Source organism: Schistocerca nitens, chromosome 8, assembly GCF_023898315.1.
Source record: "Schistocerca nitens isolate TAMUIC-IGC-003100 chromosome 8, iqSchNite1.1, whole genome shotgun sequence".
Taxonomy (NCBI): Eukaryota; Metazoa; Arthropoda; class Insecta; order Orthoptera; family Acrididae; genus Schistocerca; species Schistocerca nitens.
This window is the reverse complement of record NC_064621.1, coordinates 365,255,767-365,282,186: the sequence shown is the minus strand read 5'-3', so window position 1 is coordinate 365,282,186 and position 26,420 is coordinate 365,255,767. Positions and strand designations below refer to the sequence as shown.

Genomic DNA, 26,420 nt, shown 5'->3' with positions numbered 1-26,420 from the left:
TTTAGGTCAGGACTCCGCTGTGACCATTCCACGTTACTTCAATTTCTAGGCTTCGCAAGGCTTTCCTGCTGACGCCCATCCCATGGACCTTGTAATTAGAAGGAATACAGGGCCACCACCGTATGTAGCAGCCCTCACACGATCCGACAGGTATGTTCGATGTGCTGCCTGGAGGCAAGGCGATCATGGACAACGACAAGATCTGTATGACTGAACACTGGAGTCTCCCCACATCATCACAGAACCCTGGAAATCTGTCCAATTCCTGGACATTTAGCAGGTGCCGCTTAACACGGGTCTGGGCACACGAACACGTCCATCTCCTTGCGTCAGAGGATATCTGGGTTCGTCAGCGAATAACACGTCCCGCCAGTGACGAAGCTGTCAGACGACATGAGAATGGCAGAAGTGAAGGCGATCTGCAAGATGATGTTTCAAGCGAGGTACACGAAGGTCCCTTCTCGTAACCCGTTTATTACAGTCTGATGGCATACAGCGACTCAGTGGCCCTGCAAAGACTGTCTCGCAGTGCTCTGGCGGTATCCGTACGATGCCGCAGCGGAGAGATGGTCAGATATCGGTCTTCACGTGGGGGTTGTAATGCGTCAGCGACCTTGTCGAATTCACCTTGTGTACTGATCTGTCTCCCTGTTTCGTTTCCACAACCTATGGATGACATGTGGAGAGGCATTGGCAACACGACAGAAAGTCCATACTTTCTGGATCAAACAGACTGCCCTTGACAATTACACTGCATTAAGATGTCGCAATGCATGTACTTGGCTGAATACAACGTCCACGAATGGCGACTGGCATCTTTATACATCGTTAGTAAACCTGGGACACCGGTAGTCACTTCCTAAGGGGTCACCTCACACTGTAATGCATAGCACAGCCAAAGGAAGGCGAATGATTTTAATTGTTGCCCACATTGAAAGCACAAATCACAAGCCCCCAATAAGACCATGGCTACAGCCTACATCAAAATAGATTTAATATACCGAACGTTGATACATGTGATACCCTAATTCTTTTGAAGCGTCTATAACTCTTCTGTGGTGGTGGTGGTGGTGGTGGTGGTAAAGAGCTAGAAGAGACGCACCCCCTCTGCCTGCACCTACCTATGTTTCTAGCATTCAGTTCTGAACGACTCTGTATTCCCAACTCTGTGCTGTCGAGGATGCTCACACGTCAGATACGCGACCTCCTCAGATCGTAACGGTGCCCTGTGGGTAATAGCAGCGCGAGGGGTCTTCCATCTGGCTCTGAATATCGCGGCGTGTAGCGGTTGAGGCGCGCCGGGTGGAAAGGTCAATTGGGTCGCGCCGCAGGTCGTTGAGAGGCGCACCGCGAGCTGTTGCGGCCGCTTTTTAAGACACTTGGGGGCTATTGAGGAGCCGGCGGACACGCTCCGCTCTACGGCGAATGGCTATCGTGAACCGACTCGTCGGCAATACACCAGCGCCTCCTGAACACACTGCCACTCAGCTCCGCCCAGTACTTTGATCGCGTTCCCGGATCATCATCATTCCGCATTCTTCACTTTATCTGGTGCATCTGAAACATTTATTCCCTCTCAGCCTCTGTGCGTACGGAGATTCCTGCCGATCCGTTAAGAACTAGAATAGTTCGCAAATTAGGCAAGCTACATGTAGCACGGAACAATCAAACGAGATGTTGCAGTATTTGACACACTAGATCTCGTATCCTCTAACACAGCAAGTCAGACTGGCTCTATTAGATATAATTACTCAGCTAAAAATCGACTGCCACAGGGAAGTTGACAACGAGAATCGCAAACTTATCTCAACATAGGGTGGCTGATTTTGTGATAAAATGACCACTCTGATGACGGCCTTGGTATGTTGCAGGCTCGATACCGCGGTGTTTGGCCAAGGAGACATCGACTGTGCCCAGCAGCTGCCGTAACTCACATCCTACCAAAAATCCTAGCACCCTTGCACGCACTATCGCTGTTAGTATAAATCCGCCAACAGCCCTACCAATCATCCGAACTGTCGCAGAGGTTTTGTTTTCGCGGACCGTCGTGGCACTATTTTCCCGCTGTCCCAAACCGATAAGCTTCAAAATTTTGAGCGTACTACATCCCAGATGGGACCATATTGAGAGCGTATTCCCAGGCGTGCGGCCAAGTTGTTTCCGTTTATGCTCAATATTTTGACGACCGATCCAGTCGTCTTCAGAAGCTAGTGTCGTGCTGTTGTGTACACTCTAGTTTCCAGCCAAAAAGACTGGGCGAAATGGAAACAACAACTCGGCTGAAAACACCACTAATCAATCACGCTGAGAAAACGTGGGACCATATAGCTCTTTTACAACAAGACGTATGTGTCCCACTATAAGTTGTCAGAGAAACAGAGGAAACTGTCGCATGTTGTTACTATGTATTAACGTTCCACTGGTAAAGGGAATCCTGCTACTGGTTTGCATATTTCTTATAATTACAGACTGTACCTATGGATTGTGCTGTCTTCAGGATTCACTGCCAATCTTCTGCCCCGTATTCGCACCTGCAGAAGGAAAATCAATGAACGTATTTTCAAAGCGGGCTGCCGTCGCGCCTTCCCGTACAAATAGCGTCAATGAACTGCACGCACGTATTGACGTCAGCCACATCACAAACGAAGAGCATATCGCGCACCTGTAATATGATTTACAAACTAGGAGTGATACTCTATCCACTGTCTTGCAGTTTTTGCAGGCGCAGTCATCTTTTGAAACACTGGAACTACATATAAGTGACTCTGTATGGCTCCTCCTCCTGCCTCCCCCCTTCCCTCCCACGGATTTGGTAAACGACATGGCAGGAATTATTATTCCTAACATTTTGTTCAGAACTGCGCTGGACATCTTCAGACTTATTCCCTTCTGCTGTGTCTTGCCGACTAATTCATCAGGACGTATGTCTTTTCATTCATTTTGCTACTTCTGACTATGCTATTAATTAAAATTACTATACATTACTGTCTTTCACGCTGAAAAAAAAAGGTGTCACCCAGACCTATGAACAGCGCAGACACAGGAGGTGATAGCAGAACGTTTCGTGACTGTCACCATCCAAGCGCGAGTGTGGAGCGGCTCCACCCCCCCCCCCCCCCCCTCTCTTTAACTTATTCTCTGCATTACTTAGCAGTTCAGTTCAGCTAGTTTTTGGTTGTAATCACTTTTAAGAAAAAATTTTTCTTGGCGAAAGTGAATTAGCACCAAACCCGTACTACAGACATTTTAGGTACATCGTTCTACCAAATTATCCTGTTTGATGCAACATTGTATTTTACGTGGTACGAAATGCCACCAAATTTTCTACAGTGACCGCAGCCATCCTTTGGTTTAGAAGTTTTCACATATACCGAAACCGATAATGTGTGAGTTTACTGTCGCAAATGACAACAGAATTATCAGAGACTTGTAAGAACAAGGTAACTTGAGCTTAAAGCCTGAGAGTCGCCCATTCAGTTTTATGAAGGAAAATACTATGGTTAGGTTTTGACGTCCCGTCGACGCCCCAGCCGCTAGAAATGGAACAGGAGGCGTGCGAGGAAAATATTAACACACATCTGTCTCGGACAATTAGTACTATATTTTGTAATTTACAATATTATTTTATAATTAACTGTTCGTCTTTATCCCAGTTATGTAATTCACAGTATTACCGGATAGGCTTGCAACAATCACCATCACGTCACTTTATAATTATACGGAAATTTATCAAAATAACTTGCGGAATCGGTAGATGTATTGTTTTGTAGCAAACAACCTCACGTTTTACACAACACAGTTCACTCACATTTTGGTTCATGTGACTACCATTTGGGATGCACAAAAATTCCCACCGGTATTAAATTTCTTCCCATACTCGTTGCAGCAAATCGGTCTTTACTTCTGCAACGGCAGCGTAGATTCGATTTTTCTGGTCGGCTAAATTTTTTGATCCAGGAGGAACACACACACGGTTTTTAATGAAACCCTAGGAAAAAAAATCCAGCGTGTCAAGTCTGGTGAGCGAGGTGGCCATGCGATTTGCCCTTTACAGTCAGTTCACCGTCCTGGGAGGCGATTATTTAGGAAACCTCGAACTTCGTGAGGAAATGAGGTGGTGCAACGTCTTGCTGGTGGAAAACCCTACCATCTCGGACATATTAATCTATCTGTTGAATTGAAAAGTTTTCAAGTATATCCATATACACAATACCAGTGACAGTTTTCTCCAAGAAGAAGAAAGGGCCCTTGACTTTCAATTTGCTGGGGGCACAAAACACATTAAATTTGGGACTGTCACAGACGTTTTCCAAGCTTCACTGCCCCATACACTGCAGTTGTGCGTTTTCGCCATGACACTGATAAGAAATGTTGACTCATCCCTGAACACTACTGTGACCAGTAATGTCTCGTGGTCTTCTACTCGATGTAACATTTCCGCACGGAATTCCCCCACGAGCAATCTTATCTGAATGACTAATGTGCTGTGCCACTGTGAATCTGTATAGTTTCAGTTATAAATGTCTACGCAGTGCTCGTCAAACAGTCTTTTGTGCAAGCCAGTCTCACAAGACGCACATCGCGTTGATTTTTGTGGACTGCGGGCAACGCTCTTCCTAACCTGTTCGACATAATCATCAACACGCTGGATACCTGGTGATTTATCATCTCACAATGAACAACCCGTCTCAACAAAGTTCTTGTGACAAGAGTACACTGTAGGTCTGCTTCGAAGTTCTTTAGCGTTTTCGGTACGACACTTAGCCGAACTGTTGTTGCATAGTTCGTTTCATGTAAACAAAACACACAGAGAGCACGCCCCACTCCAGTGAAAGGAGCCATTTTAACTTGCACTAAGCTGGCGCTCCTGGTGGCTAAATGGGGCACCGATGCACTAGGTGAATCGAACTTGAGGTGGTTTGCTACAAAATAACTTACAAGATAGGTGGAGGTGTCATCTTAATAAATTTCTATATCAGTCTAAGGTTGTAAAGTTCTTTTTGACTGAGCCTGTATAACAGAATAGGTACAATACGGCTGAAGGCTATGTCTACAGACAAATCTAGCAGTACATTATAAGGTTAACATGGATGACGGAAATAACGTATCATTAGGAGTATTCTGATACGAGTATCCATGTAAGATGCTTTGTACAAGCAGGTACATGAAGAAGTGTCAGCGGTGGTCTGGAGCGTCCTATTCAATGTTACAACGAGTTAGCGCTGGTAGAGGAAGCTTGTGATGAGATAAGGTAAGTATCTAGCATTAGACTTTCGTCAGATTAAAATTGAATGTTCTGGCCCTTAATTAAAATGGTTTCACAAGGATACTGTGGGTCAAACAGAAATCGTAAGATTTAGTGCAATATGTAAATAAAACAAGATGGTGTGAGAAAAGTGATTAACTGATACAATAACTTTTAGAGTTCGACAGTCGACAGCACATGCGGTCCATTACCTCTGTCGTGACGGACAAGAATTTACTTGACTTCTGGCTCTATTTGCAAGAAAGACATCTTGCTATTTCCGGACATACCAGATATCGACAATGCTTCGCAAACTGCCTCTGGAGTGCTTTTCACAGCCCGCCGTGTAGCTGGAATGTTCCAGGCAGTGGTAGATGAGGACAGAACGAACTGCAAACGATCATATATTGAACAATCTTTATCAGTGGGCGCAGTCGCTGTCTTCGATAGTGTCTTCATTCTGTTTTAGTTTTCCAGGCTTGATTAACTGACTGTTCGCACATTGATATCTACATCAATAAAAAACATTAAAAAAAATTCTTGACCCACATGTCAGGCCCTCCCCTAGTTCCATTCGACTATACCACTCATCACAGGCACAATGACTGAGCGAGGTGGCACTGTTATGGAAACACTGAAGCCCTATATGAAATGACCTCTATTCAAATTCATGCATGCCCACATTGTGTTATGTTTCATGTGATTTCCTCGATTCACTTAAGCCGAAAGCCAGGGTACTACGTTACAACCTATTTCCTTCTCTATCCAAGCTTCTGTTCTGACTTTAGTGGCTATACCGTCGACGGAATGTTAAACGCTTCCATACTGTCATCGTTTTGTACAGGGCGAGAGAAGAGAAATGGCCCTGCCCTTTTCAGTGGAAACGAATCTGAATCCATCGCGCCACTTTTGTTCGCTCAGTGCATTTAAGAATGACATAGCTGAGTGAAACACATTACTCCATTTCAGCTAGAGAAATGCGATGCTTAGCAATTGAAGACAAAAAAACGTTAACGAGTCCAGTTTCAACAGTAAAACAGAAGATACAGTGAAAAGTAGAGACGTCGCTGACTTGATCATGTTTTGCAAAGACATTCTATATTGAAAATGGAGAGATACGTGTTTCGGCTTTTTGCTGTACACTCTATAGTCTTTGAAAATATCGTGGTCAAAGTTGATGACGGAAAATCGTATTTTCAATGCTATACAACGAAAGACCGTCTAAAAACATTTCTATTAATATAACATGGCGAGTGCAAAGTCAACAATGTCGAGTTATCAACTTTTTCTGTTTTCATGTTGTAGCTAGGTTGCTGTCATTCAAAGCGTCTAAGCAGAGCGACTTCGGCGACCGAGCGGTCGATGCGATAGACTACCATACATTTTTTTTTTTCGGGCTATCTGATAATATTCTGCTAATGGGAACATCTTTTTTGCCTTTTTTAAGTAAATGGTTCAAATGGCTCTGAGCACTATGGGACTCAACTGCTGAGGTCATAAGTCCCCTAGAACTTAGAACTACTTAAACCTAACTAACCTAAGGACAACACACACATCCATGCCCGAGGCAGGATTCGAACCTGCGACCGTAGCGGTCGCGCGGTTCTAGACTGAAGCGCCAGAACCGCTCGGCCACCAGCGGCCGGCTTTTAAGTAAAACATTGGGAGATAATATTCTGCTAATGGGAACATCTTTTTTGCCTTTTTTAAGTAAAACATTGGGAGGTGTGACTGATAGTTACACAAGTATGTATAATGTACTGATATTTATTTTCATCGTGATACATGACGCGATACGAGAGGACTGTCGTAGATGATGCTCAACGAACCCTCGCCATTAAAGCGATACCGCCAAAAAGGCGACATCACAGCAGAGCAGAAAATTACAAGGTAGTATCCGCCCTATCAAAATTCATGCCTTGGTCCACAACTAGCCATCCGCATCTATCTTTCAAGATATGCTTCTATACGCTTGGTACGGATCCAAATTGATATATGATAGATTTGTTTATAACGACGTGTATCAGATATGTTTTCCACGAATATGACAAAGCGGAGAGATTTCGGTTTTGTGCATTGTACGAGAAATATTTGTTTGTTTTTGTTTTTACCTTTTCCCGTGGCAAGTTTCACCCCTCTGACTGCGACAACACTTATGAATATACTGTCAGTCAGGATTACAGAATAAAGTAGCTTATGTGTATTTTTGTACTATGTAGCACGATGTAACTGTCGATACAATATATGAAAACACAAAAACGTTAATAACTCTAACATTATTAACTTTGGACCCCATATCATACTAACAAAATGTTTTAAGACGATCTTTCGAGGTATAGCAGTGTAAATATGATTTACAGTCATCAACTTGGATCTTTATTTTTTCAAGAACTGGGGAGTGACTAGAAAAAAGCCGAAACACGTCCCTCTTCATTTTCAACATGGATCGTCCTCCTAAAACTATCAAAATCGGTGACGCACATGTCAGACCCTCCCTTTTTAAAGGATTAAAAGTCTTACTGAGACGGCTTCGTGTGTGACTTTACCAGCAAGGTTTGTAGTGATATTACTATTTTGATTTGTCACCCTTCAGTCTGGAATCGCGCGACCGCTACGGTCGCGGGTTCGAATCCTGTCTCGGGCACGGATGTGTGTGTGATGTTCTTAGGTTAGTTAGGTTTAAGTAGTTCTAAGTTCTAGGGGACTGATGACCTCAGATGTTAAGTCCCATAGTGCTCAGAGCCATTTGAACCATTTTTTGTGCCAATTCCTGCACGTGGAACAATAGTGAACTGTGTAAGAAACTTCAGTGCAACTTCTAGTGCCTCGAATTGAAAGTCAATCGGCCCTCGGAAAACCATCCGAACTCCCGAGAACATCGAACGTGTGCGTAGCAGTTTACAGGCAAGCCGACGTCGTTCGTTACGAAATCTAAGTTCTAACAAGATAGCGCGACATGTCACACATCTTGCAAGTTATCCGTGAAGCGTTTGGTAACCGCATAGTTTCCAAACGCGCCTGTGTCGATTGGCCGCCTCGCTCGTCCGATTTAACCGCGCCGAACTTTTTACGTGTAGGTTATTTGAGGGCGAGAGTGGACTCCCACCGGCCGAGAAGCTATCAACAGTTATAAGATAGAATACACGATGAAATTTCCAGAATTCCTCTAGCTGTTATGAATGATCGTTCAAAAACTGGGAAAACAGTTGTGTAGCAATGAATGGTTGTCATTCGTCGGATGTGGTGTTTCTTAAGCAAAGTTGAAGAAATGCCGTATCCTGTGTAAAAATTTTTTTTTTATTTCGCGATTAGTTTGTGTTTTATTCAAATGTGAAATAGTCAAACCATTGTTAGGCACCCTGTACAACACGTGGTTAGGGTACCGAACTCTTATACGGGAGGTGATGTTTTCAGTTCCGTTTCCAGCCAGCCCGTTTTAGGATTTTAGGTGTTTCCCCAAATGCATTAGGACAAATGTGTCCGACGGAACGGTAAAATCTTCTCCTGTTTCCTTCCTTTCTTCTCCACTCATTCCCTATATTATTAAGGCTGGAAAAGAACAAGCTCTTACTTTTTCAATGCAAACATGCCGTAATTCGCCTTAATCGACTAGATATGCTATAGAAAACCTAAATCTAGAAGATTGGAAAGGGCTTTAAACCCAACTCTTCCCGAGCCAGAACCCACTGGCTTTATAACCATTACGTCACCTCGTCAGTCATCGCATTTATGAATAACGTGCCTGAATGAAACACGTTACTACGACTGAACTAGGCATACAAAATGCTAATTACTGGACGGATCATGTGCTGAACAGATTTACGACAATAGAGTGTGTGAATATTTTTGTCGCGCACACTGAAATTATAACAACAGATTCCGTCTGGAGCAACGTGGTGACCGCTGTGTGCGAATGTAGACGGGATCAGATGAGTGGCTGCGCTACCGGTCCAAATCCGGGAGTGGGCAGGCGCCGGCATCCGACCGTAGGACGCGCTCTAACGGTGCGACTCCCAGTGTTGGGCGGGTTACTCACCTGGCGCGACCGTTCTGCAAGTTACGCAGCGGCCGGTCCACCGGCCCTTGACCCGCAGTCGCCCACGAAAACTTGTGTAACTCCTTGACGGTAATTTTAAGAATACTATTTAGGACGCCCTACACTTGTGCAGCGTTGCTGAAGTACAGGTACTGTGCAGGAGCAGCGTGGCGCGTGGTTAATTGTGAATAAAAGAAAAGGCAAGTGATACCAACCAGCTGTCATCGAGTGTTGCTCGCTTCCTCTCGAAATTGTGTACACGAAGCACTTTATTTGAAATGCGCCGTGTGTGATGTTTGGGCTTAAGATCCATGTGTCAAGAACGGTTTACTATATTTTCAGCAGAGATAAGAAACCTCGAACCATGCGCTTACACTCTTACGTGGATAAGATCTGTCGTGGGTGTCTATACAGTAATGAAGGTCTTATCTAGATGTTAATATTAAAAAAAGAGGGAACACAGGCACCAGTGGAATCACATCCATGATACGTAGGTCCATGAATGTGGTAGCGATAATGATTTGCGCCGGATGAAGGGAGTTCGAGGAAACGACTTGCATATTTAACCAACTGACGCAGACAGTATACCGAGAACACGAGTGCCTTCCATCGATTCGTTGCTTTACGTAACCGGACTGTGACTTACAGAGTACTATTTCATGATATTGATGCAGATCATACCTACTGCTACCTGAGGCAGAAACTTGCTGCATCACCACCTACATCACAAGAACAGCAGAAGCAAAAATGGAGCGCTTTGAAGATCGTTTGACGCTGACAACAGCACACATTTTGGAGCGGTAGTTTTTGTAATATATTTTGCATTCATATAAAAACAATAATTTCTGTCATGTTTAATTAAGCTGAAAATATGATGTCTTTTTCCATGTGTATTAACACACTGAAAAGAGGGCGATTTCTTGGTAGTATTCGCTTGAAACTTTTGCACTCCCACACAGACAAAGTCAGAGGTCAAGTATCAGGAGAGACAATGTCGAATTTAATTTTTAAATTCGCTGCCCACCTGTATCTTTGCTACAGGCTTTCAGTGCCTAGAAAGGAATGGGAATTCAGTGCTCCTCTAAAACGTACCGTCTTATTCCAGCTTCATTTCACACAAGACCTTTTTCCGGAACGTACTGTGTTAAGTACAAAATAAACTGTTCACATGAAGCAATTTAAAAAAATTGGCAATTTTTCCATTTACTTTGTCGGTATTTCGGATTTATACTCTTGGCGGAGATACCCTAACTTAATTCTTATTTTACGTTTCCAGAGATCCTCAGCTTATATTCATATGACGTACTCAAAGAGAAAGAAATCCCACCAAACACGATGTTTAACGCCATATTATATGGTGGATCGCATGTTCTGCTAGTAACATAAAACGATGTCTCACCTCACTGACCACGTTCCTCTTCAAGAGACAAAAATCTAAAATAGCAGATTCTTTATTTAAAGATCCGCAATATCCACGCTCTGACGTCAACCAGCTCCTCGCCCACAAACGTTTTCACGTCCCTTGAGAGGATGACGGCTGACAGTGAGCTCAAGGATGAGATTGTATGCAGAGCGGCAAGGTACACGTGAAGAGAGAAAGAAATATCCGACTAGATCTACAGATACGAAGTGAATCAAGAAGTAATCAAAAGTAAGGCCAACTGTCCAGAAGAAAGTCAAAAGCACTGGTGATCTATAAGCCACAACGGAACAAGAGTATGTCTGACCAGAAATTTTGAGGGCAGAACAGAGCAGAGGTGTCCTGATTCCAGATGAATATGATAGAACAAGACAATATAGGATTCAAGTTAGGTAGTAGACGTGAGCAAAGCGCGGTTTCAGAGCGCGCCACATTGTGGAAGGAGGCCGATTCCCCGCCGCTCTTGATACTTAAAAAAGTAGTTGTCGCCAGCCCCTGTAGGCGGCAGCAGCAGGGACTTGGGGGTCGTGTGTTATTCATGCACAGCTGTTGGGGCGGCGAGGGGTGACCTACTTGTGCAACGTCTTGCTCGAGGGACCTATACCCCGCCCGATACGGCACTACGAAGGTAGGCCCGAGCGCGCGCCCGCGTTCGATTGCTATGAAAGATTCAAGCGCCTCGCTTGGGCCATGTCTGACACAAACCACGCTTTCTCCTACAGAACATAAGAACTCAGTGGAAATGGTGGTTCACAACAGAGCTACATGGAGCACGTTCGTCTACAAAAGCAGTGCGTGCACTTGTTGGAACGGGAGAAATAATCCAACTGCTGTGTCATTTTCAGATTTGCATCTATTCTCTGCAAATAATTGAAATGTACTTAAAAAGAGTACTTTTATTGCATTTATTACGGTTTCTTCCCGTTCTGTCCACACGAATGGGGCTTCCGATGAGTGACTACTGGTTATGCGTCTGTACGTAGATGTAGAGCACGCTCTGTTTATGCTCTGAAGGACGTTTCTTAAAGTTTTGTAAGCAAGGTGAGAGATACACGGTGCCCTTCGAGTGTCTGACACTCATGCATTATATACTCAGGTTGGTTAGGAACAGTTTGAAAAGCTTGTAAGGGGACGTCCATTAATTAAGTCAGCTCAATATAGGGGGCGGGGAGGTTCGCCAGAATGTCCCTAAACCTTATTTAAAGGGGGATAGGCAATGAAAATCTTACATCAGTTTTTTAAATCAGAAAATGCACATTATATAATGGGCAATTTTAAAGTGCCCACCAGTATTCACGCCCTCTCTGAACAGAACTCAATGCTTTACATTATGCATAACCGGGATTCCCAGAGTTGAAACAAGTGCCGCACAAATCTCAGATTTCATTCGGAATGTTCTCTGCCAAGTTGGTCGAATTCACTGCGTGTCAGTGAGTCAGCCGTGATATTCTGAAACGCACATAAAGCCAATGTTAGTGTGTTCAACATAAATTTCTATCACAACTTTCAAAATGCTTATGTTAAGCGGCATGTCGACACGTCGAAACACGTGCGAGCAAGTAGTTTAACCATTCATGGAAAGGAGCTGAGCCGAAGCTCACCGTTATCTACTCCACTATTAATCATACGGTTCTCTTAGTGATCATACAAATCAAGACACTGATAACCTATGTAATCACACGGTTCAAAGAAAGGTACGAACAACGTTGTCTCTCATCTGGAAAGTAAGTAAAGGTTTAATGTGACATTTAATACACGCAATATACCAATAAAAGATCAATTTCTTAGTGATCCATCAAAACAACTAATACTATTTTCGTGTAGCCTTTTTGTCCGCCTATCTCTGTCTGTGTCTGTCCCTCTGAAAACTATTCAGGCTTTAACCACTGTCCGACGCACTTTCTAAACAGAACAAGGTTTTATTAATGTTGTTTAACCAATGTGTAAAACAAATTCATTTTTACCAGACTAAGGGATAAACTTTACGTGAGGAGGAGGCGGGCGGGCACCACATTTCACCAAAGTGGGAGGGGGGGAATCAAAAAAGAAAAAAAGGCGTCCCCTAAAGGTGTTGTAAGGGAGGTTGCGCTGGGACATAATTGTTAAGGAAAATATTCTTTATGTTGCGCCGTTTCGGAGTTATTTAGCACTGACGTTAGCCAGTCACCTCGTTGCCCGCAAATTCAAGCACTTGCACGTGCTAAATGCGGCAATACACAGGCATCTGTGGACCCACGAGTTACTTTTTGTTCAAATGTTCATTACCAGTTAAAATGTAACTTTTCCGGAAGTGGTAAGTTTAAGCTACGTGAGCAAAAGCCACGTTTGTTCTGTTTGCGGAAACCAAACGAAGAACGAGATAGGCGACACTATCTCCGGCAGGCTCATTGAACTTGCGCGTGCGACGACCCGCTTCGCTAACTTCAATGCTAAATAATTCGGAAACGGCGCAGCCTATTGAATTTTTTTCTTAACAATTATTTCTCATCACAACCTACCCTGGAACGCCCTTACAATCTTTTCAGACTGTTTCTGACCACCCTGTATATACCAGCCGCGCCCCACGATGTTAACGGCGGTTAATAGTTATAAAAAAAGTACCCAGGTATGTATCTATTCCAGTTTTGTATTAGTTCATCACCTCCTTACGCCTGTCTCTGTCCAGCTCCTCTTGCCCCCCCCCCCCCCGCCCCCCCTCTACCCATCTCCTCATCCCCCCTCCTGTTTCCTTGTTCTTACCCTCACCCCTTTAGGAGACTGGTGGTTCTCACCCCCCGCCCCAAGTAAAGATCGTAACTAAAATGTGTACCTAATTAGGTTGGAATCGTTTCACATGTTTAGGATGAGCCTTTTACACGTGCCTTCGCCCGCTTACGCACATTTCAAATATATTTAACATGTACACACATTTTATCTGTACGTCAAGCCAATTTCGCAAGCAATTTCATTTTCATTCAGCTCAATGTTTATGATGTATGATCTCCTGAATTATGGGTCGTACAATTACATTTTTCTATGTATATTTAGCTGCATATGTGGATACTGTCTGCGAATATAGCAGTGAAGAACTAATCAATTAAACCATCATGCTTCATGCGGCAGTTTCATTACACGATCATCGAAAATGTAGTTAGCGATAAACATTTCTCATTTCATCATTTTGGGGGGGGGGGGGGTTGTCAGCAAAAGAAATCTGGTAAAGGTTCGACATTGTGTGTAAAGTTTGTTACAAGTAACTATGTGTTCTCATTCCCAGACGCAAATTTCATACAAATCTGTCCAGATGGTTCTACGCGAAGGAGTAAAACCCACACACACGATTCCAAAACACCATATTATTCCTCACTCTTTTGCCTACAAAACTGTGTTTTTCAACATAATCTCTGATCAATGTAACGGCCTTACGCCACCTTTCTGGGAAGGCCCGTATGCCCGCATGGTGCTACTATACTGGTCGGCGTCGGAGCCAACGTCTTGTTGCATCAATAACCTCCTCCTCATCCACATACTGCTTCTCGAGGAGCGCATCCTTCATTGGACCAATCAAATGGAAGCTCTTTTCTGTCTTCTGTTGGGCGACAAGGAACCCAGCAGGTACATACCTTTGAGTACCCCAACCGGTGGACGAGTTGTCAGCTTTCAAAAAATGGTTCAAATGGCTCTGAGCACTATGGGACTTAACATCTGTGGTCATCAGTCCCCTAGAACTTAGAACTACTTAAACCTAACTAACCTAAGGACATCACACACATCCATGCCCGAGGCAGGATTCGAACCTGCGACCGTAGCAGTCGCGCGGTTCCGGACTGAGCGCCTTAACCGCGAGACCACCGCGGCCGGCAGTTGTCAGCTTTACCAACGGACAAGTCCAGTTGTGCAGCGAGATGTTTGTGATTCGTGGATCGTCTCGAATGAGAGTGTTCGCACGTTCCAACATGGCAGCACTCACAGCTGTGTGCAGACGGCAGATCGGACAGGTTCGCACGACCTTATTGCGATGATTAACAGACGCCTCGCCCAGCGACTCCGCGTGCTTTTGTTCATTGCTGACATTAAGCAAGGGCCTATGAATGTATGCGATGCTCTGGCTTTCCGGCAAAAGAAACTCAGTAACAGCTCTCTACTTGGAATACATCTCCGTTACAGGCGCCATTTTTTTAGGCTACGTATAGCGACGCCACCTAAAGGAACTTCATGGAACTATAGGGGTTGAAGGGGGAATATTCCACGACGTTCCACAACAAATTCTGCATTTTTTTTCTTCAACCCAAATCGGGTGAGAAAAATGTGTTGAAGTACTTAGTGAACGCCCATCACATATTTTCTGTTACACACAGTCTGTACCATCCGCATCGCCCTTCTTTGTTTATGCACGTGGTACTTAGACAATCCCACCTAATATGGCTCCCATGCATTCGAGCAACTTTCAGGTCTGGTGGTACAAAGTTATATGTGCCGCCTCTACTGTAAGCAAACTGCCAATCCCAAGTATCCTATCAAAGCATCGAAGGCTAATATTTACTATACCAACAAGTGAGTAACTGTGGTGCTTTCAATTCGTATCCATATATATTGTTACTGCTAAGTGTCTTTATGACAGACTGGTTATAAATCCAGAAATTGAAGGGTATTACGGTAATTACGTTTTGTCGAGTCTCTTTACAGTACTGTCTTTGCAACAAGCTGATAATTTGTATTACTACTTCCTTCATTGGATAGTGTTAATCTTCAGATAACTGGATCCTTTGTGAAAGGCTACTAATACAGGTGGTAATAATTATAGTGCAGCTACTCCCAGAGATTCAGTGCGCGCTATATTCATTATATGTTAGCGAAACTTTGTAGATATGCTTCTGCATTAATGTAGAACCAATTAACACACAAAAAAAGTTCCGATTTTGGTCACCAGGTGCAAATCTGGTGCTGTACAGCATTTCACCGGCGTCTCCGGCGCTCATATTGAACAAACTGTTTATGAGGTGGACACTCTGTGAGTAGCTGTTCTTTAATTACAGCCATCCGGTCCTATCAACAGACTGGCAATGTTTGTTGCAATACATTTCTGGGCCACTTCTCTCATGCTTTACTGTTCCATGAAGAAGAAAATCAGCAAGAAATAGAGAAGTCGGGCTTTATTAATGCACTACGTTTTAAGTGAGCCACCTGTTTATGTAACTTTTAACTCGTGAAGTGGTGCTGAATACATACCTCTTCCAGAACGTTGAACACACGTCGTAAAAGCAACTGAATACATACGACGTTGGTGCACAGGCTTCACAGTGTTGGCTCCTTGCCGAAGTCGAGTGGCAGACGAGGAACGTTCGACAGTCTCGTCGATTCGTCTTTTCTACTGATAGCAAAAAGCGTGCTTCGGCACGCTAATGCTGCCGCTGCGTTTCCTTATTGCTAGTAGTGCCAGTAAGGCTTCTCCGAGACAGATGTGAGGCCTATAACCTGGATAATCGGTTTTCGCGAACATCTCAGGACAGCAGAGAGTTCTATTGGAGCAGCTGCGCTGAAGGTGGTTAGCAGCTTGCAGAAAATCCCTCCGGTAGATAAGTGTAGATTTATGTCACCATTAGATGCACCATAATCGCAACTACCTTCATTTAAAAGGCTGTTTACTATGTTATACTTTCCAGCAGTACATCTGAGTGACTGTTACGGCACAGTCTGAGAAAGTATCACCAAACTGCAGTAACTGCCACATTATTTGACCAACATTTTTTGTTCCGTCGTATGTCCGATACATCCTACTATAAACAGACATAGCTTCGACGCGATGGACTGAGCTTATTTGGAAAAATTTTAAAGCAGCTTTCATAAAGAGGAGCCACTGCGTTATGTATCATGTTTTGGTAACATAATAGGGGTCCTACAGTAGAACAGCTGTAGCGTAAATGGTTAGATGGTACTGGGCGAGATGTGCGAGTGTTATTACGAATTTCGTAAACCAATCTCATTGTTGCTTGAGTCAAGTTTGGTAAGGCACTTGTCAGCAGCACGCTACTACCTCTACGTGCCCATCTATCAAATCTAAATTATTTAAATTATTTTGTATGGGTAGGATAGGTACGTCGCGCCTGTGTGTGTGTGTGTGTGTGTGTGTGTGTGTGTGTGTGTGTTATATATTAGATTAGGCAACGAAGTCTCTTTGGCAGTTCGGTGAGAATATCAATTTCAATATCTGGCATGTACAGCACCAAAGAGAAACAGCAACGTCGCCACCTAACCGCACGTGAAGAGATTAATGTAGATCCATCGCGCGGTTCGATTAAGACTCCCACACTATCGGAAGGTATGGGCGGACTTCATGTAGGTGTGTCACTTCTGCTTACGTTGAATAATAAATCACGGACACAGACTGGCAGACCTACGAAGGAGTGGCGGCATTTGATCCCTCTCCCCCCCACCACGGCAACCAAGTTCTAACAAGGGAACCTCCCCATCGCAACCTCCTCAGATTTAGTTATAAGTTGGCACAGTGGATAGGCCTTGAAAAACTGAACACAGATCAATCGAGAAAACAGGAAGAAGTTGTGTGGAACTATGAAAAAAATAAGCAAAATGTACAAACTGAGTAGTCCATGCGAAAGATAGGCAACATCTGAGGTCAGAGTAACCTCAGGAGCGCCGTGGTCCCGTGGTTAGCGTGAGCAGCTGCGGGACGGGAGGTCGTTGGTTCAGGTTTTCCCTCGAGTGAAAATTTTACTTACTTTATTTTCGCGAAGTTATGATCTGTCCGTTCGTTCATTGACGTCTCTGTTCACTGCAATACGTTTAGTGTCTGTTTTGCGACCGCACCGCAAAACCGTGCGATTAGTAGACGAAAGGACGTGCCTCTCCAATGGGAACCGAAAACATTTGATCGCGAGGTCATAGGTCAACCGATTCCTCCACAGGAAAACACGTCTGATATATTCTATACGACACTGGTGATGGCATGTGCGTCACATGACAGGAATATGTTGTCGACCCACCTTGGCGAATGGGTAAAAAGATTCTTCTGCCTTGCCCGATTTAGGTTTTCTTGTGGATGTGATAATCACTCCCAAAAAAGTGATGAAAACGTAAGAGTTTGTCACATAAACTGCAACAAATGAATGCAACAGTTTCACAGTCGCACAGTTTTCCCTGTGCTCTGTCAAAACATATGTTTTTAACGTTTTCAAATTTTTCCGTGTGTAGACCGTCAAATCAAGAAAATCTGAACATGTCCTGGAATTTAGGAGAGCGAAGTTGATTATGTGTGAGTGCCTGAACTTCGATAATTGACACACGATCACGGACAGATAATAGTCTGAAAATAAAAAATTTAAAATTTTTATTCGAGGGAAGACTTGAATCAAGGACCTCTCGTTCCGCAGCTGCTCACGCTAACCACGAGACCACGGCGCTCCTGAGCCTACACTGTCCCTGATGTTGCATATCTTGTACATGGACTACTCAGTCTGTATATTCTGCTTATTTTTTACATAGTTCCACACAACTTCTTCATGTTTTCTCGATTGATCTGTGTTTAGTTTTTCAAGGCCTATCCACTGTGCCAACTTATAACTAACTCTGAGGGGGTTGCGATGGGGAGGTTCCCTTGTAAGTTGTTTACGCTCGGGACCGACATGCACGAAGTGCTCGCACTAGAGAAACGACAAAAACAACGCACTTATGGCATGACCAGTTATACAAAATAAAGCATAACTCAAAGAGGGGCACTTGATGATGGCAAGATATTGCTGAATAGATCAGTAAGGCGGTAGCCTTTTCAAGTGAAGTACCCGATACACAGTAATTTTATTATGTTGACCTACATTTACGACTGTGTATCTCAGCATTACACATATTAATCGTTGTTTTATATCATTTAAAGTAATTTAATGATCCGCATCAGCAAAATGTTCATCTCATTTCACATGCATTATTGCAAAATTACACACAGTGAAACTTTGTGCCGGCCGCTGTGGCCGTGCGGTTCTAGGCGCTTCAGTCTGGAACCGCGCGACCGCTACGGTCGCAGGTTCGAATCCTGCCTCGGCCATGGACGTGTGTGATGTCCTTAGGTTAGTTAGGTTTAAGTAGTTCTAAGTTCTACGGAACTGATGACCTCAGCTATTAAGTCCCGTAGTGCTCAGAGCCATTTGAACCATTTTGAAACTTCGTGTTTAAGTATTTCAGTTGAGTAATTGTGTATAAGTATTTCAGTTGAGTAATTCAGCAGTTTCAAATCCTCGAAGACAGAAATTCGTTGATGTAATTTATGTATAAAATACACAAACTTAAGCCCTAGACGTTTCTGGAAAGCGTTTTAAAGCAACATGGTCTTGTTCGTAATAAAACTTGTCATTACCGTATAATGCACGAATGTGAAATGTACTGACGCTGAAGACAACGCTTTTCAAGATTAAACAGAAAGAAGGAACGTTTACTTTTCACACTGGACATTAATCTGTCCACTTTCACAAATTTTATATTGTAGAACGTAAAATAAATTTTCGATGACCGTTCTAGGTGTCTATACCTCTTTTGATGCACCATGTATATTTGGGAATTAAAAAGTTTTCAACATTGGAACGTTTGCGAAAGGAAACCAACAAAAGGATTTATTGACTTATTCACAATTTCTTTCTTATGTCATTTTTTGCACACAAAAATTTCACGAATTTGTATATAGAAGCAATCAGTATGTAATAAAACATTATTTCAAATGTTTGTGTTATCTCTATATGGAACTTGTTTACATACTTTTGGGAACATTTAATTTTTCATTATCACTATTAACCCAATTATATCAACAATGTATGTAACATTCAAGATTGTTTCTCGTTTGTACAAGGGTCCGTGGTAGAGAAGTTCCCGCAGATCATCAATCAGTATGATGAAATTCTTTTAGTAGATTTTGCAACAGTTTAAAGCAGTCATTTGTGATAGTTTTCTAAGAAAATAAGTAAAAGACACAAAACACGGGTATTTTATTCCGTAGTTTGCATTACAAACCGAATCACTCGTCGATCCAAGATAACGTGCCATCTTCACAGCTGAACGTTTTAAGGATTTCCACATACTAGTCGTGTTGCAACTTTACGTGGTGAAATCATCTACTTAAGTTCATGGCACTGGTGCAACTGTCGTGTCACAGCAAACGGTGTGTCCCGCGCAAGGTTCACGACGGCGCCTTTGTCGGGTAATTGACCGCGTAACCTTGTGGCCCCACTTACATATGCAGCCCGTGGATGCCGGCGGGCCACCACCGAAAACGTGGCCGGAGCCTTGCCCAAAGTTCAGCGCCGCGATTTGCATCGCCCCGCCCCGCCCCGGCTAGCGAGTGTGGCACGCCAGTTGTGCGCGCAGCCTCTCCAGCACGGTGCTGACTCGGGGCCCTCCTCAGACCCTGAGAAGGTGCAGCGTGCAGCCCAAGGGCACGGCAGAGCGGGAGCGGTCGATACAGCGTGCCGTGCCTCTCATCAGCTGACACTTTAACGCCACCGCTCTCTCCTGTGTGGCATAATGACATGTGACGCCTTACCCAGGAGCTCGTACAAAGACTCGATAGCACGACGCTGTGGTGAGGTAAATACCGCCACAGTGAGCGCGTTAGTCCGCTATCAGTGTCGCCGAATCAAGGCACCGTCCTGATACTCTTACCACTGTTCCTATGCCCAGGCTGAGATTCATTGGAAGAATCTTACGGAAATGCGATTCACCCACCAGACAAACAGCTTACAAAACATTCTGCCGGCATATTCTTGAGCACACCAATGTGAGTGAAGATGGGCTGTATTGATGATGCCATTTTTTAAAATCTATTAAGCCGTAAGTACTATTATCAGTGGACTGTCTCAACTGGAATACAGATCGGTTGAATGATAAGTTTAATAAAAGGACACCACATGCTTCATTTCTAGTGACACATTAATAATGGCAACATGGATGGTTGGTTGGTTGCTTGGTTACTTGCTTGCTTGCTTAAAGGGACAAAACTACTAGGTCATCAGCCACTTTAACAAGTGGGCTGTGGCACCGGACAAAAAGCTCACACTTTTCAGGTTTCCCGACCTATTCTTAATTTTCTTCCTATTCTTGAAAGAACACAATCCCAGTTAACATTGCAAGCATCGCAGCTTCATCTCACACGGTGTTGCTTACACAAAACTTGATTTGAACTGATAATTAAGAACAAAAATAACCACAGCACCGTACCGTTTCTTACTTCGCAACATACTTCAAAGCCTATGCTGCTTCGTCAGGTGATACAAGTCATTTGTGGGCATTACTGCCTAAATTATACGTTCGTTGACTGTCTTGCCAAAACATGTTAAGTACGGCTGTAGACAACTATAACCTTGAAAAGAATGCAGATTAGTGATTAATGATAGAAAAAACCGATAGGTTATTGTGGCAGAAACGGATGGTAACTAATTCCAAAAAGGATTTTTTATAAAACAACGTTTGACGTTAGATTCAAATGATTCAAATGGCTCTGAGCACTATGGGACTTAACATCTGAGGTCATCAGTCCCCTAGGACTTAGAACTATTTAAACCTAACTAACCTAAGGACATCACACACCTCCATGCTCGAGGCAGGATTCGAACCTGCGACCGTAGCAGTAGCACGGTTCCGGACTGAAGCGCCTAGAACAGCTTGGCCACCACGGCCGGCGTTTGACGTAGAGTACAAGTTCAGCGATTAAAGATAATACGCAATGTACGAACTGAGGTTTCTTCAAAACTGTTGTATCACAGCTACGTTAGCTAAAATTGGCCGCTTTGTGTGCTGCTATATGGTTAGTATAGAGAAGGATCAGAGAGGGGAGCCTCATGAGGTCACTACACTCCCCCTCCCCCAACAGAAGCAGTGTACTAACCACTTATGTAAACAGTTGTTACAATAGTACAAAAAATTTTTACGTATCTTACGGTTACTATTGTAAAAAATCTTAGGCATCCGCGACATCTTAAATGTGGAGCTGACGACTTTTTGTGGGGATGGAGGGTGAGGGTAGCGGTTAGTGACTCACAGTTCGTTCCCCTCCCAATGATGTATCTCGCATTTACACGTCTTTGCCTTTAGTAACATTTGGTTTACTTAGAAAATTCCAGGCTGTACTGTGCTTCCGATCGCTACTTAAACTGTTGACCTGATTTCTTTCTATAATCAGGAGAGTGAGCCGGTTCACGGGACAACACGGCTGAAATATCACGCGTTGTAAACCGGTGTAGCGTAGGCGTCGCAGAATTCTTAACTCGACAAGCCCGTCGAACAAGAGCTTAGAGACAGTGGTAGTATAAGGATAGTTCGCCAATTCCAGCTCCAACAGCTGGAAGCACACAGAGGCGCCGCAGACGCCGATAGCGTGACAACAAGCTGCTCCATTCTCCTCGCCCGGCGGGGGCGGACCGTAATAAAAAGGACGCTTTCAGACAGAAACGGGACGCCGCGAGGCGGTCGCCATTGTCGAAGCTGCGGCCGGCGGCGCGGGAGTTATTAGCTGCCAAGGCTGGCTGCCATTGTGCAAAGAGGAAGCGGCCCATTGCGCCGCCCTGCAGACCACACCACACCAGCCCAGCCCAGTCCAGACTGCGAGCCGGCGAGCAGCGCCGGCCAGCTATCCGCCCGCTACCCGCTGACGTCACGGGCCGCATACTGTGACGTCACGAAGACACTGTCGAGGACTCGCAACGAGACCGTACGAACTTCCCCCACCGATCTAATTCACACTGACAGGGTGTGTAAGGCAGGACTTCAAACTATTAAACGAAAGACGCAGCTGTCAACTTTCTTCGAGAAAATCGAGTCTGAAAAAATGTAGGCGTCCTTTCATGCCTTGAATGGTGGCTACCGCGCAAGGAGTAACCGCAGTGTGTCGTAAGTGCGAGCTCTCTGGATCGAATCGGCACCACTTTTTTCTTTTCTTCTTTCACACGTAATTCTAACAACAGGTTTGAGTGGTACGTCGCAAAATCACGAACTTGTGTAGCGACCCAAAATCATTTACAAATGTCTATTTTGCAATAGGCACACTGAAATAACAATGCACATGCAAAAATTTGCCATTCATTGCCTATGCTGTACGTCCACTAAGTATTATTTTCCATGTTTCTACAATCATCCTGATTCGTGCAGTGCTCTCTAGGTTACACATTATAGTGTCACAAATGTAGATACAATAACATAAATAAAATTAGCATGGTGATTTGATCGAAAGTTCTTGTGAATCATCTGTTTCCAATCTCCTTACCAGATATTTTTTCTTTTTTCATGATAAAGATTATGAAAATAATAAGACAGTTTCGGCAATACGTTGGGATGAAAAGAGAGGAGGTACGTACAGCGAGTTCCGATCTAAAGACCTCGCGATATGAAACCGCGCCCTTACTCGCTCGGCTACAGACTATTTGAATACTAGCGACCATACAAGTATATAAGCATACCTAGAATATTCAACACGATTTTCTCGAAAACTGTTTTTGAGTTCTGTTCCTGTTTACAAATATTGAAGTCGTAGTCTTGTTCTACACACACTGTGAAAACGGATCACATGGGTGGGGGAAATCCGCACGGTTCTCCTGTCAGGGGCTTGGATCATTGGCAAACTGTCCCGTGACGGAAGATAAACTTTAAAAAATATAAAAACTTGTTTTATTCATTGATTACTTCAATTTTAGGTCATAACTAATAACACAGGAATCTTAATAAAGTTAAGAAAGTAATTAGTGTCATCGAAATGTTGGGAAAAAATCCATGTTAGTAATATTTTTCGTGGATCACTTATTCACTTTCAGGGGAAAGCCAGTGTTCCGCAGAACACTGTTTGTGGAACCCTGCTTTAGACCGTACACAGCCTCTATCGTTGCTGTGGAGGGCTTTGAAACTAACATCAAAGTGACACATTGTGCATTACACCAATAAACTCGCGGTTCTTTGAACAGTCGATCCCCCCCATGAATGAAACATCTTCAAACGCCTGATTATTTTACAAATGAGTTAATGTATAATGTGTTAAATATTTGTTTCTTCAAGCATATAAGCGAGAAAAAAAATTGTTTAAAGTTCGTGATAAATGGCTAATTCCCTTATATGGGACAATGCATGATTATAAAATGGGTAATCTGCGTTCCATTTTAAGCAAAAGTTAGTTATTCTCGGACCTCAATGTTTGTGGCAGATGTTCTATACTATGTGTCGTAGAATGACAATTTTTGCAGGTACATTCAGTGGTAATGAATTAAAACGTCATGCCTAATGCTGAAGTTTGACTGCATGAACTAAGAAAATTTAGTAAGCGCTAAACTTTCCTCCTTTCATTTTGTTTGTTTGTTTGCTTGTTTGTTTGTTTGTGGGGGGGGGGGGGGCTTCCGTGAGAAAGTGTTTCATAAGGGTTTGAAATTATGAGAAAAATTTTGTTAGAAGTTGCCAAGTGCTCTCATTCTCAAACGGTTCAATAAAGTTCTCGTATTTGCGCCAGTAATTACAGTAACTCAAGGCAAACATGTAGTTTGTAACTAATACTTGTCTTACTGAGTTAAGCGTTTAACTTAACGTTATCTCTCTTCATCAACAGACTACGACAGCATTTTCAATAATTGTTATATTCTGTCAAAACTTACGGGAGATACTGAAAATCGAATTTTGTTAGACCTGGAATAACGTTTCAGTAATTTAGATATTGAGTACAATTCACCCAATTTTTGTGGTGAAATTGTAAACGTTAATGTGATGGTTACGTTTCAACAGACAAGGGCGTAACAAAGTTTGAAATACTAAATTTACAGTTCTTTCTGTATATACTTCTTGGAAGAGCCAGAATTACATTTTCTTCAGTGACTTCCCCTTTTCTGCTACAATGTGCATCACCTGGTTGACCATCGACACAGGATTGCAAGACAATTTGGCAGTTTGGTTATCTTTTTCTGAAATTTCCTCAAAAATACAATATATGAAATGTTCAATAACAACAAAAATGGCGTCTAATTTTGTCGGTGAAGTCCGGTTCTTAAACAACAAAGCCGTTTTAGGTTTCACAATTTTTACAAAATCCAGTAGATACTGAAACAATATTACGACAAGAAGCAGAATTCACTGGGAAACTTACAAGGTGTCACAGTTTAGGAGTCATCCAGAAAAAATAAAGCTAAGTACTTTCGTTTCTTTGCAAGCATATGTCTGCAGTACCGGTACACAACGAAATCCCCACAGCACAGTAATGCAGCACGCCACTAGACAGGCAAAACAAGATGACGCAGCCCATTGATAAGAGTGGAAATCATGTGGTAACGTCAGGTGGATATACTCTGACCGATTTTCACAGTCAAGTGTGATAATTGTGCTATCACATATTGGTACCAGTTGGCAATGGAATTTTAAGTTCCTGTCAGACGCCGATAGCAGACGTGTGGTATCCGGCGGACCCAATGGTGCGCGCCTGCTGCGCCACGCTTCCAGCGGCTGCGTACCACGAGCGCCCCCCGCCGCCTGCGGCAGCCACATGGCTCCTCGCCCTTGGAGCCTCTTAGTTATGTGAAACTATTCAGACACCGCCTAGTCGTGGCTCCGACACCAACATTTGTGCTTAGTTCAGAGAGCCTCATCCTTGCTGACACTGTGATGTACTGAGCCTTTGTACTACTGGAGAAATAAACATTAACCAGATGATCTGTTTTCTATGTTAACTTGTTCGCTAGTCATTTTTGCTCCTGTCCAGTTTTTCTACAAAGATAGTCGCCAATACACTTTGTAGCGCACCTTTTTTTACTGTTGTGTACAGTCGTACACAATAATTATCCCGATTGTTTTTTTAACATGTGTGCCATTTATGGTAATGAATGTAGGGGCTTTTATGAAAGGATTACATAGTAATAAGTACAATACTCTTATAAAATGCAGAGGAAGTAATAGGAAAATCTGTAGGTACTCAAAGTTAGCATGGCTTTGGGGATACAGTGACTGGCCTATACTCCCACCTCACCTCTCAACTACCATTACATCTCTGGTAAATATTTCGCAAGCGCTATGAAATTTTCACCATCCGAATTTTTTTAAAATAATTCGTGTATCTGTAATCCTAGGGTAACAATGACCAGTGGTCAAAGTAACCCCAAAACAGACAAACCATGCTCTTGATCTCAGAAATCTTAATTACTGGCCGATACAAACATGTGAACAAAAACCTCATAAGTGGTCTATTCTGAGAAGTAATGGAGTAATACGCATGATATAGTTGAGAACACCGATTGTTTTGCAGTAAAGTAATATCGTTGGATTTTGCACAACCAAACTTTAACACACTTTTTTGTATATAATTATAAGTCACAGCAGGTTCACCAAATCGGCACTACATGGCACCATCCAGTATATACTCATGGAACTATACCACCAAACAGTATATAATAAATACTCAACTGAGAGCCAGCAGATACCTCTAAAACTTTTGGTGTGTGACTGGCTAAAGTAACCACGGCAGTTAAATTATACACGGTTTACTGTAGTTCGTTTTCTGCATCTGAAGGAGAACAACGGAGCAAGAAATGCTGAGTTGGTGGAAGTTCACGACAACAACGAACCAACATATGATAGCTGTTAGATGGCATAGACGCTTCCAGTGTAGTCGAACAAGTCTGAATGACGAAGAACGAGGTGGAAGGCAAAGACACTGCGAGGAACCGCGAATCGCGACAGAAGTGGAGGCCCTGCAGCTCAAAGACCGCCATATCACAATCAATGCG

At 43.4% G+C, this 26,420-nt stretch overlaps 1 protein-coding gene across 6 annotated transcripts in view; it reads right to left on the bottom strand.

Moving 5' to 3' along the window:
* Positions 1-26,420, bottom strand: part of LOC126199173 (protein kinase C and casein kinase substrate in neurons protein 1-like) — a 626,821-nt gene that overhangs the window by 241,578 nt on the left and 358,823 nt on the right. Inside the window, exon 1 of one of the 6 annotated variants that reach the window (XM_049935944.1) lies at positions 2,476-2,512. The exons of the other annotated variants lie outside the window; for them this stretch is intronic. The gene's annotated coding sequence lies outside the window, so the exon portion shown is untranslated. Of the gene's footprint in view, positions 1-2,475; positions 2,513-26,420 lie in introns of those variants that run through there. 6 annotated transcript variants of the gene reach the window in all.